Source organism: Podarcis tiliguerta (genome assembly GCF_965153285.1).
Source record: "Podarcis tiliguerta genome assembly, chromosome: 1".
Classification (NCBI taxonomy): domain Eukaryota; kingdom Metazoa; phylum Chordata; class Lepidosauria; order Squamata; family Lacertidae; genus Podarcis; species Podarcis tiliguerta.
In genome coordinates, this window is record NC_139534.1 from 50267925 (window position 1) to 50280433 (window position 12509).

The following is a 12509-nucleotide window of genomic DNA, read 5'->3' on the forward strand; positions in this document are numbered from 1 at the left end:
ATGGGTGGTACATGGGATGATTGTTTGGAAACACCAGCCAGTTCTAAATGCCGCTGCTAGGCTGTTGACTGGGACTGGCCAGTGGGAGCATATCATGCCTCTCTGGTGTGAACATATCTTGCCTAGAGTGTTGTTGTTGTTGTTTAGTCATTTAGTTGTGTCCAACTCTTCGTGACCCCAGTGACAGATTAACAATAAGTGATATGTATGCCATTCCCTATCATTTCCAGAAACAGGTCCTGCTGAATTCAGTGGGGCTTTGTTGTTGTTGTTTAGTTGTTTAGTCGTGTCCGACTCTTCTTGACCCCATGGACCAGAGCACGCCAGGCACTCCTGTCTTCCACTGCCTCCCACAGTTTTGTCAAACTCATGTTGGTAGCTTCGAGAACACTGTCCAACCATCTTGTCCTCTGTCATCCCCTTCTCCTTGTGCCCTCAATCTTTCCCAACATCAGGGTCTTTTCCAGAGAGTCTTCTCTTCTCATGAGGTGGCCTAGGCAGCCCCTATTATGAAGTCTCAGAACAAAGAATATCTTGGAGTGCTTGGAGGCAGTCTTAGAAGTGTAAATCCCATGGAGATTCGGGTTGGGGTAGGAGATTCTGAATCATGACCCAGAGGAAGCAGACGTCAGGAGAACAGGCTGTGACAACACAGACCTTTCTTGAGTAAGAAGACTCTCTTCCCACCCCAGTGTCAGGTTGATTGGAACTGAACGCAGCACTTCCATTTGGGTCACTTCTTATTTCATTCAAGTTGGCTTTGCTTAATCCTTCTTGAGGTTTACCAGTTCTTCTTGAACCTCATTTTTCTTCTCTGATCCTGCCGCCTCTGCCATCCATCAGGAAAAGTTGTTTAGATCTCTAAATCTCTGCTCTGGAATAATTTTTTAAAGGTCTCTGCAAGGGGATAGGTGCCAAACACCATCCTGGACTCCCCCTTAAAAGAACTGTTCAAAGGAACAGCTTACACTTTCGATGGATGCCTTTTTCCAAGGGAAATAGAAAAAAATAAAGCAGCCACCAAGAATAACATCCGATTTAATGCTGCCAGCCTATTTTATGTTTTTTTAAAAACCAGTAAATTTTATCCAACATAGTTTCTGGGAAAGAAAAAAAAAAAGCTTAAGAGAGAGATCCACATATTTATAATCATTTTCAAGAAGGCGCAGACTAGTGCTTGCTCCAAACCAACCGTGGTGAGGACTGGCTTCTTACCATCATAGAAATAGAACTCAGAGTGCAGCTGGACCTTTCTCATGAGAAGAACATGTCACTGATGCTGAAAATGTGTTCGTTCAAAGTCCTGTGACTTCACATGGAAAATATTGTGCTGCTTAATTAACGGCAATAAGGAGAGATGAGGCATTGCCTTGTAGAAAAAGCAACCCAAACACTCAAATCACTCTCCAAAAGGAAAACAAATATGGCAATATAAAGGTCTGGGAGTTTCAAACTGTGTGTGTGTGTGTGTGTGTGTGTGGAGACAGAGAGAGAGAGAGAAGAAAATGAAGCATTTGGGATAGAGTGCCCATAGAGTCCAGCATCCTGTTCTCACAGCAGCCATCCAGATACCAACAGGAAGCAAGATTTGAGCACAACAGCACTCTTCTCACCTGCAGTTCCCAGTAGAATCACACCTGGAATTGCACTTTGCAATAAAAGAGACTTTTCATTATTAGGTCTGTGCAAGGTACTCCAGATTTGGTTCAGGGCGCAATTCAGTGATCCCGATCAGGCCCTAAGCTGGACTGATCTGAGCCTACCCCAACCCTAATTCCAAGCCAAACTGAGGGCCTAACATGGCCCTGATGGTGAATTAGTGTGTGAAACCCTAATTAATTATGTGGTGGACAATGAGGGTGGAGTGGGAGAAACAGGCAATGAAGCAGAGCCCCTTCCCTGCCTTGTCTTTTTTTTCTCCCCTTTCCTCACCTCCCCACTGCCCCAACTTGCTCCAAAGAAATTCCAGAGCCACCTAATTAGTTTTGGGATTATGCTGAGCCCAGATACATAGCCAGATTTTTTTAACTGCAAAAGGCTGGTGGAAGATACTTCTGTTTGATTTCAGGTAATTCCTTCTTCACCTTGCAGCCTCATATGACACACTGCTCACAGGAGTCCTCAACCTCTGAAGGCAGTTTTGGGGGTGTAGACGTCTACAGGAGGAGGAGGAGGAGGAGGAGGAGGAGGAGGAGGAGGAGGAGGAGGAGGAGAAGAAGAAGAAGAAGAAGAAGAAGAAGAAGAAGAAGAAGAAGAAGAAGAGAAAGATTCGTTGTGTGTGTTGCTTTCCGCTTGCTCACCTATTGGATACAGCCCATAAATGTTATTACAATGGATACAAGATACTGCAAATGTATGACATTCCACTTCTGCAGGAAATAACCCTCATCTCCTTCATCTGACATATATGGCTGAAAAAGTAATGAGATTGACTTGTAAGCAAAGGTTACAACAGATGGGATCCAGCATGGAACTAAAAGTAGCCAGATGGAAGGTGTTCTGGTCTCTGAGGCCCTGTCTGCACTATAAATTGAAAGCAGCCTCATACCACTTTCAACAAGCTATGGCTTCCCCCAAAGAATCCTGGAAACTGTAGTTTCTTAAGGGTGCTGAGAGTTATTTCCCTTACCTTATTCACTGGATAAGGTGACCAACAGATGAGTCATTATTTCCATTAAAATATTTTGTGAGTCCTTGTGTATTCACAGTGGTGCAGCACCTGGAACCAGCTACGTGGTCATGCAACATTTCAGGGTCATATTCCAAGAAATGTTACCAGACTAAAACCGAGTGTCCGGGACGTGGGTGGCGCTGTGGGTAAAAGCCTCGGCACCTAGGGCTTGCCGATTGAAAGGTCGGCGGTTCGAATCCCCGCGGCGGGGTGCGCTCCCGTTGCTCGGTCCCAGCGCCTGCCAACCTAGCAGTTCGAAAGCACCCCCAGGGGCAAGTAGATAAAGAGGGACTGCTTACTAGCAGGAAGGTAAACAGCGTTTCCGTGTGCGGCTCTGGCTCGCCAGAGCAGCGATGTCACGCTGGCCACGTGACCCGGAAGTGTCTCCGGACAGCGCTGGCCCCCGGCCTCTTGAGTGAGATGGGCACACAACCCTAGAGTCTGTCAAGACTGGCCTGTACGGGCGGGGGTACCTTTACCTTTACCTAAAACTGAGTGTGCGAAGAGTCCTGGGCCCCTGAAAACACCAGTGAGGCTTTTCTAAATACTGCTGTTAATTTTGCTCTCAGAACATTAGGAAGGCCCTGTTCACATTCATCATTGCTCATCAGCAATCCAGAATGCACTTGGAACCAGTGTCCAAAGGATCATGTGCTGGTACAACTATGAGCAGGGCTTTTAAAATCATTTTAAGAGAAGCACAGACCCCCTCAGCCACCTCATACAGTAAACAAGAGCAACACAACCCGTCCTCCTCCTGGTCCCATGAAATCACTACAAAGTTTTCTGATACTCCCTGAAAGCTGCGTACGTTTCCTCACCAAATTTGCAAGGGGTGAATGGACTTTAGGAACATTTTTTGATCCAGCTTTGGAGTACAGAGTCCAAGTGCTATTAGGACAGTTCAAGGGTCTCCCATCCCTGTAAACTTGACACATTCTCTTTGCAAGCTCAACTCACTTTAATTGCTTCCTGTCGAACAGAGCAGAGGGATTAGTGATATACAGGCTTTGGTTTTAATAGCCTTTCTGAATTGCCCCAATGTCAGTTCCTTTTCCTGTGAGGAAGGGGGATTAAATACATACTTTCTCTCATGATTGCCTGCCTCTTTTTCTATATATAGTGCTATTTCAACATTTTGAATAGACAAGACAAAAATAAGAGGAATTCAGTAACTAAAGCCTCCATTTTCCTCCCAGGGAGAGAACTGACAATAGGTGGAATTCAGATAAGTTACTCCAGGACAGCAGCAGAGGCTATCTGTCATTAGCCCCAAAATTCAGGTAAAAAAATGCAAATAGGAGACTTCCAATTAGCACAATAAAATAACATTAATTAGACATTATAGAAAAAGATATTGACCTTGTAGAAAGACATCACTGGATAATACAGGGATATTTATTTAGTGTTATGTGGAATGTTTCTTTCAATTTCACATCCAGGAAACTGAGAAAAGCAGTCTTTCAGCTACAATGGTGGGCTTCTATGTGGAAGCCACACTAGGTTTTAATTGTCATTCTGTTATTTCAGAGCAAGACAACCAGATCATCTGACTTGATTACTACGTAACTTTCCCTGAATGTTACTTTCACAGTGATTTCAGAATGACACATTCTACATCTGAATAGAGTCACTGGCTGATACTTTGTATTTAGGTGGGTTAGTACTGCAGGGACACAGGTGGCACTGTGGTCTAAACCACTGAGCCTCTTGGGCTTGACAACCAGAAGGTTGGCAGTTCGAATCCCCGCAATGGGGTGAGCTCCCTTTGCTCTGTCCCAGCTCCTGCCAACCTAGCAGTTCGAAAGCACGCCAGTGCAAGTAGATAAAAAGGTACCACTGTGGTGGGAAAGTATATGGCGTTTCTGTGCACTCTGGTTTCTGTCACAGTGTTCCATTGTGCCAGAAGCGGTTTAGTCATGCTGGCCACATGACCCAGAAAGCTGTCTGCAGACAAAAGCCAGCTCCCTCGGCCTGAAAGCGAGATGAGTGCCACAACCCCATAGTTGCCCTTGACTGGACTTAACCGTCCAGGGATCCTTTACCTTTACCTACTGCAGGGAGTTTGCCAACATTTGTATTAACAATAACCCATAACTTGGCTATTCTTTCAATACTAGTGTAATACCACCATGGCTTCTGGCATTACACTGGCACAAACAGTCAGTATGCACCAAACCATCTGAAGGACCTTTTGGTTGCTTCAAGAAGTCCTAGGGTCAGTGGTTCCCTTGCATTTGCTTTGATGTGGATCTAGAGTTTAAAGTCCTTCTTAGGCCAAATGCAGTTGCTTTAAAAGTAAATAGCTTGATAGACTTCCACTCTACTTTTGACCGTGTCCAATTTGTTCTCTTGGGGCCAAATCCTTTTTCAGGACTCCAATCAGCTAACAGAGACATCTAGTGGCTGAGTGACACATTGCAGGGTGGTCAAAAGCCACAACTCTCCTAAAGAGTATTTTCAGTTTCCTTCATAGGTCCATCTATGGATAATGCATAAAAGTTATGCATTTTAACATTTGTATTGTGATACTGTGTGTTTTGTTTTTAACTGTAGGTTGCAACTGTAAAAAACAATCACTAATAACCAGGCAGAGGGCCTTCTCAGTAGCAGCACCCGTCCTGTGGAACGCCCTCCCATGTCAAGGAAATAAACAATTATCTGACTTTTAGAAGACATCTGAAGGCAGCCCTGTTTAGGGAAGTTCTTAATGTTTGGTTCTATTTTTAATATTCTGTTTGGAGCTGCCCAGAGTAGCTGGGGAAACCCAGCCAGATGAGTGGGGTATGTATGTATGTATGTATGTATGTATGTATAAATACATACATACAAACATACATACAAACATACATACAACTGATTATGTAAGTTCCTCTAATGTTTCTTTAGCTCATGACACTATCTTCAGTATTGGGCTGTGATTTGGGAATTTATTTCAGATGTAAAAGAGACAAATAAATCTTCAGCATGTGAAACTACCATTCAAACTTGTCTGAGAACGGGTAGCAAGTAACAATCCAAGACAACAGACCAAATTCCTGCATCCTATGGAGTGCTATCCTGAGACAGTAGAACCTGTCTCTGATTTAAAAAAACAACGTTGTGGCTGTTTTTAATTATTCTGGGTTTTTTAAAGTGGCCGAGGGTCATTATGCCAATACAGCACCATTTGCTTTCCATATCAGTGCCTATAAATAGCTGCAGCCAATTACACTGGGAGGAAAGGCACAGCTTTCAAATGATTGGTTTAATTTGCTTTTCCGGATGAGATGACTGCAGATCTAATTTTGCTTGGCATGCCATTAGAAATACTTGCCAGTTATCTTTCAGGGTGAGGAGGAGGAGAAAATTAATCTGCAGTTGGAAGTTTTGGTTTCTCCGTGAGCGTGAGTGTTTAAATTTGCAACCCTGCTGTCCAGCAAAGTAAGAGATGTAAAACAACAACCACAACAATTCTTTTCTTGGGCCACACCATCCTAGCTCTTCAGCAGGCCTGGTGTCAGTGGTTGGTATGACTGAACATCTGCTGGGGCCCACACACCAGTAGAGGGGCTCATCATCAGCCAGAGTCCCCCACACCCAATTGACCAACCACTGATGTCACCGCTGCTTCCATTTCTGATGTCATTATTCTTGGTTGGGCTGCCTAGCTCCCCACATGTGCACTAGCTTCCAAACTGGAGACTTCAACCTGCCGCTCCATATCCTGGTTCAGCTGCTCCACCAATAAGAGGCAATGACCATTTCCAACTAGGGGAATAAGAAAGTATTGGCAGCTTTCCCCTTTGGCTCAGCGCTGCATGGCCGCACCCAACCCCTCCCCTTGTTTTGTACTAAGCAAGTTTGGAAATTAAGGAGCTGATGGTGGTGATATTCAGTGCCCTATAACTGCTTAGGAAATATTTTCTCTTTTGGAAGGATGCGTGAAATACCTTTAAAAAAAGAAAAGAAAAAAGGCAGGGCTTTATTGTGGTTTTGCAACCAATTCAGCTTGCTGCAAATCCCTTAGACCAACAGTGAATTTAGCATTGCTACCATAGCTCGCCTAGGTTATTTAACAAGAAGCACGCTTAGGACACAATCTTGGAAAAGGAGCTTCAAATGTTCAAACACAGAATGTTTTCAGGTGATTGTGGGGCAGGATTGCAATCTGGAGCTCTGCCAAGCACGTTTGCTCCTGCAAGAATGGTAGCACAAGATTGTGCAATGCAGGTCTGTGTTTCATCATGCCTTTCAACTTTCTGTGGATACCTCTGTCTGCAACCTCATGAAATAAACTAACCAATGTGAAAATACACAATATGAAAAGAACTAAGCCTATCCAGCTCCACCAGCATTTCCTCAATGGGTTTGCATTCCAAACCCATGATCCTCTTCCTTGCTCACTACCTAACAACACTCTAAATCTTCCCACTGTCTAAAGCTCAACTTGCAACTTGAAAAGTGGACACAAGAGAAACGTGAATGAATGAAAACCTTGCTGAGGCAGCAGCCAAGGTCATCCCAGTTCCTGAATCTCACACATTCTTTGCCTTAATTTATTTTTTTATCACACCACTTAATTGCAGTGGAGGTTGTTTATTGGCAGGATAGGCTGAACTTCAAAATGAGTGTATCGCAAAGGCAATTAAATGGGAAAGCGAAACATGCCAGATGAAGTGAGCACTGGAAAAAGTTCCTCGATGTAATTCCCACAGGGAAAGTGTGGGCTGCTCATTCAGTCTAATCTTTTCGCAGAATGTTTAATCACCAAATTCACAGCACAAGGAGTCTCAGCTCCTTCTCCCCCCACATCCTCCCCATCAGTCTGGTGGTTCCCAGGACTTAAAAGAGAAGTCACAAAAACCAACAAGATATTAGAAGCATTGAGAACAGAAATTCAAAATCCACATTAGGGCAATACCAAAATGCCCCCATTTAGGTCAGAATATGATTTATTGAATACAATGGGAATGAATCTCCCTCCCTCTCTCTCTCTCTCTCTCTCTCTCTCTCTCTCTCTCTCTCTTTCTCAGCAGTATTTTAGGGGTCTGTGTGGAGGGAAAGAATGAAGTTTGTGGCATTTGAGCTCAAAATAATTTAACTGCCAAGCATGGATTCCTCATTGTTGAAAGGTCCTATTCCCATCCCTGCATCTATCTTGGCATTCTTCATCCTTTGTTCCCCAGGTGTTCCTGGACTACAGCTCCCATCATCCCTGACAAAGCTGGTTGGAGATGATGTGAGTTGTGGTCCAACAGCTTTTGAGGACCCAAGGCCGAAGTACAGTGATCTAGCTCATATTCTCAGAAAGCCCTTCACACAGATTCAGCTTCATGGAAATCAGCCATATGCTTTTCCATAGACAAACCACAGCCATCACATTTGACCCATAATATTACTTGTAAGATCACAGCACCCCTTTAGAGGCTCTTTTTCTCTCCACCCCCCACATCTCCTCCATCAGACATGGTCTTTCCCATACTATCAAGCTTCTCCATCTGAAGTCTCTGAACCTTCACACTCCGTTTATGGCTTTTCATTGCAACAGATATATGTTTGTTGTCTGTGCTCACCATATTACAATAAGCCTGGGCTACTGGCTTATCATATTTTATTTTGAATGAGCTGTATAGTGGTTGATACTCGACTGTCATTCCTGCTTTGCTCCTTTCCTGGCATGAGTTGGAGAAATGAACCATGACACAGCTTGCCTTCCTTTTACATTCATTTCCAGGAGCATGAATTCCTGCCCCCCCCCCCCCCATAACAAGCCAGGATCTGTAAGCCAAGGTTTAAGCCTCACAAGCCATTTTAGCTATTAGGGAGCAACAAACCATGATATAACAGGAAGTCAAGTGAAATTGTGGATTCCTGGTTTGTTGCTTCTGTTCACATCAGGGACAGACCGAAGGAGGAGTGTTCAGGAAGTGTGCACCAGTAATCAAGCTGCTCATGCATAAGAAGGCACAAGAAACCAGCAATCCTGGCTTTTTGTGACATATGAATGTGCCCATTTATATACCAGGCACGTCCAACAGGTAGATTGTGATCTACCAGTAGATCACTGGACGTCTGCGGTAGATCACTGGCTCCCACCAAAGAAGCTCAACAACTTTGACCTGAACCCCCCAACAAGGGGTAGATCACTGCCAGTTTTTAACTCTGTGAGTAGATTGCAGCCTCTTAGGAGTTGGCCACCCCTAATATAAACCATGTTTATTAGTTTTTCACAGACAGTTTCTGCACAGATCATCATTCTCTGCCTTTTACTCCTCAGCTGTTAAGTGAGCTGGACAAAACCAGAACATCATGGAAATGGATATTTTAGCAATGTTACCAAGGGGCGTTGGGACCAATGAATGAAAGTTACAGCAGAGTTATATTGCTATTTGGTAACTCACTAAAGGGACAGATAAATAGAGAGTATACCACTGTGTACTGCTGGAGGCTACTTGAGGCTGGGGACCATATTTTTTATATTGTAGTTCTTAAACTGTGGTCTGCATTTTCAGAATGTCCCCGAAACCACAATGAAAATAACAGAAAAATGCTTAAGAGCCAGAGGTTTCTTTGAAGTTTCCATTATATACTGAAGCAGTGATCTACTTTACCTTGGGCGGGGTGTGTGGAGGGGAACCAACAGCAGCTTGACCATTTAGTAGTATTATGTTGCCACAGTAGAAAACTGAAATTCAAAGACACTCACACACCATCCCCACCTGTTTGGACAGTTCTGATCTGTGCGCACTTAATTAAATGATATATAATTAATTAAATGATATATAAATGTTTTTTGTTGGATTGTGTGCATAATGGATAGTAAAGTTATATGTTAATTTGGAAGCCACTGAAGCATCCCTTTTATGTGGTAGCTTTAAGATAGGAAAATATGGCCACTTGCAAAACAAACAAACAAAAACGATCAAAGCAGAATAGTGGTGCTCAGGGCAGAAGAGTTAAGTGCAACAAACAGCTGATTCTGATGGATGGTGCTCAGTTGTAAAGCTTTCTTGAATGTGCCTTAACTCACTTGAACTAGCCGTGCTGGCTATGCTCTGCCTCCACAGTCAGAGGCCCTGATGCTTCTAAATACCAGTTGGCAGAATCCACAGGAGGAAAGAGCTCTCTTTTGCTTAGGTCCTGCTTGCAGGTTTCCCACAGGCATCTGATTGGCCACCGTGAGACGAGGATGCTGGACTAGAGGGGCCCTTGGCCTGATCCAGCAGACTCTCCTTATGCACCAGTATCTGGAGGCAGAGGTTGAGTGGATGAGAGCAAACAAATTAAAGCTGAATCCAGGAAGTCAAAGGTGATACCGGCAGTGAATCTTCAAGCCTCAGACAGAATGTGACACTTTTCCTATCTGAAGTGGCACATAGCCCAGGACTGTTCCTGGGCCCAGTTTTGCTTTTAGAGAAGCAGCAAGTAGTGACAGCGGCCTAAGGAGGTGGGAGAAATGTGTTTGCGTTATAATGCAAATTTACCAAATTTGCACTTCCAGTGCACACACTGAGACACAGCTCTCCTGTGAACTTCCCTGTTCTCCATATGCTTTGCTGTAGTTCTCCCCCTAAATAATGTGTGGAGGCATCAACAGTCCAATGTTTACTGGGTGAGAGAAGCATAACATGTCATCCAAGAAAAACAAGAGAAGAACTGCGGGGGGGGGGGGGCAGCCCTATCCTGCATTAGAAGATGCAGGCAAAAACACCTACTATTTAGGTATGCTGGAATCAAGAGAGGTAATTTATTAAGTGAAACCCATCCATGTATTTCACTTGGGGCAGACACTGTCCATGAAGCCAGCTGCTTGCTAGATGGGTTGTGGTTGCTTATAATTTCACTTGAGACGGGTGTGTGGGAGGCTGCATTCTCTACGTGCCATTCCCTTCTACCTCTGAGGAGGCAGAAATTCAGAGCAGAAATCAGGAAACATCCTTTTCCTGTGGAATACTTGGTCAGATTAGCCTAGATTCAACATAACTCAGTGTCTCAGTCAATTGACGGCAACCGTGTTGGGCTGCTGCCCATGTGATGGATCCAATGACTCGGGAGTTTTGCCTACTGGTATATTTCTGGATGTATTCATGCATTGCCTTTTGGAAGCAAGAACTTCATTCTGGAAGGAACAGCAGAAGCAAATTTCTCCCCCCTCTAAAGTCATATTGCCCTTCTTCACTCCCATTTCAAATGAGAGCTGGTAGAAAGGTTGCTTAGAGTCTCAAGCCTGTCTAATATCTATGAGAAGTGTTAGCAAAAAGACTGGATATGTCCATCTAAGTGCTGGTTTGTGCAATGTTTGTCCTTATTACAGCTCCAGTAAGGAATCTTTCACTTGTGAGTTATTATTGTCCACTGTCATTCATTTCAGTGATTGGACTGCAAAAGCCTTTGAAGGACCTTCATTTTATCGAGAGGCTATACCATGCATCCAGTATGCCAGTATTCAGTATTGCTTTCAAAGCTAAGGATTCTGGAAGCATTGCTTTATATACATGATACATAGCTGGTGAGCTATTCCATTCTCATTCCAGTAGGAGTGAGTGGAGAGATGTTTTCTTTTGCCCAGACATTTTCTGCTGCCTCTGTTCTGTATCACACGGCAAGTCCAGGAGAAAGTCCAGCTGAGGAAATCACGAGTTGAATTGCTGTGGCCCCCATAGACTGCAACCCTCAGAAATAGCAGGCATTGAGATGTGATGTATCAAAAGCTGAGGGTAACACAAAACAATATGAGAAGAGATTTACACCATGCACAGGGCAGGGATCCTTTCATCTTACCAAGTTCCAGCTTGCAGATTCCTCATTTATTGTATTCCAGAGCACTGCATCTCTGTTGCATTCGCTGGCAGCTCATTTCTAATATAATATTGAAAAAATGGGGTAGGTATGGGGAAATAATAAAACCTGGCATCATTGTGTATCTGGAGTTTGGAATATACAGGGATCATGCAAGTAGCTGGATTAGCCTTTCTTGCATCTATGTTCTTACACAAAGAAGCCAGATGTCTACCTGGTGAAGGCAGTGGTGGTGGTGGGGGGGGAGGATTTAATAACTGCAATGAGAACCTTATGCCAAGACCTAAGTCTGCAGCAATTCTAGAACATGGATCCTGAGGGATGGCTCATGAGAGTTAAGACTGTGTTGTATCACCAGCTTCTGGCCAAATGAAGGGAACAGCAAAAGATTACCACACCTTTTTAAAAAAGCAAAAGCCCTCCAGGAGGGAGGAATTCAGAGAATGGAACTGTGGGGGGAGGACACTTATCACTTCCTTTACAGCTTTCACATAGTCCCTGCTTCCCTCATTTGTAAGGGGAAACATGCATGTGAAACCCACAGGGTTTGTAAACAAGTGTGTGTGAAAATAAGAGGCAGGGAGAGTTAAGCAACCTTCTCTTTTGTCCACCACAACTTCTCTGATCTAATTAACACCCACCTTAAAACGAGTGTCTGCAAGAAGCAAAACAAAAGCACCAGGGCACCGTGAAACACTTTACTGCATTACTGTAGCTTACCGCTAAGAAGGCACAGAACAAGCAATCCATGATGCTGCCATGCAGATTTGCCCTGACAAGATTATTGTGGGTTTTCGTAGGCTGCAGGGTGTAGACCATACATCCTGCGAGGGTGGAAGGTAAGTGCCTGAGGTATCCATAGAAATCAGACCAATGTTTGCAAGATGAGCACTAAAGATAACAAACCACCTTCTAGTTACCTGAACCAACTTACTAGCATGCCCACTTATACATCACCAAAAAAGAGGGCAAAGGCAGACACAGATTTGCATTACATGTGTTTATGATAATTTACATCTCACCATCATGAGGGAAACTGTGTGCCTGATCAGTTTTT